Below are 839 nucleotides of genomic sequence, written 5' to 3' on the forward strand. Positions count from 1 at the left end.
ATGTGGCGCCGAAGGAAGGCCGCAAGTATTGCTTCCCGCCTGATGATTTTGTGCTTTACAGGGTTTTTAGCGGAAGCAGATGGTGGGTGCGAGGCGAGATGGTTCGTGGACGTGGTGCATGCAGGTATCTCATTTCAGGCTGCTGCTTAGTCTTAGTCGTAAAAAAGGGAAATTTTATATACAAAGACAGTAACTTGTTGTCAGTTAGTCATCATTTATTTCAGGGAAAAGCTGCACGGTCATCAACAATAACTGCTCTTTCGAGAACAAGTTACTGTCTTTGTATATATAGTTAAAGGCTACCCAGCCATTGACCTTTGTCTGTGCGAATGCGCACAGGTTGCCCAAACTCTTACGGGAATCGCCAACGCGTGCGCGAGTAATGAGTGGGTGGGCAAATGTCAATAAGGTACAATACATATGTAGAATTGTGGACAGTTGGGAATGTGAGTCTCACGGGAAGCGTGCAAGGGATAAGTCCCTGCAGTCGCGCTATTCATCTGTGTCCTCGGTGGCTCAGATGGATAGAGCGTCTGCCATGTAAGCAGGAGATCCCGGGTTCGAATCCCGGTCGGGGCACACATTTTCAGCTGTCCACATCGAGGTATAACAACAACACCTGTCAGCAGCTGAGGTTGTCAGTTAGTCATCATTTATTAAAGGGAAATTTTGTTAAAATTCAGTAAAGGCGCGGGTGAGTGATGAGGTCTGGGACCGCTCGCAGTGTGTGGTAATAATCGGTAGACAGTAGGCCAGACAGAGTTGGCGCGGAGTTGGTTCAAATGGCTCTGAGCACTATGGGACTTAACTGCTGAGGTCATCAGTCCCCTAGAACTTAG

General features: G+C 47.9%; 1 non-coding gene across 1 annotated transcript; it reads left to right on the forward strand.

The window, feature by feature from the left end:
• The first annotated feature begins 505 nt into the window (after positions 1 to 505).
• On the forward strand, positions 506 to 579 carry Trnat-ugu (transfer RNA threonine (anticodon UGU)). Its single transcript has one exon. It is a non-coding gene; the product is annotated as a tRNA-Thr (tRNA).
• Positions 580 to 839: the final 260 nt, after the last annotated feature.

This window comes from Schistocerca nitens, chromosome 5, assembly GCF_023898315.1.
Source record: "Schistocerca nitens isolate TAMUIC-IGC-003100 chromosome 5, iqSchNite1.1, whole genome shotgun sequence".
Classification (NCBI taxonomy): Eukaryota; Metazoa; Arthropoda; class Insecta; order Orthoptera; family Acrididae; genus Schistocerca; species Schistocerca nitens.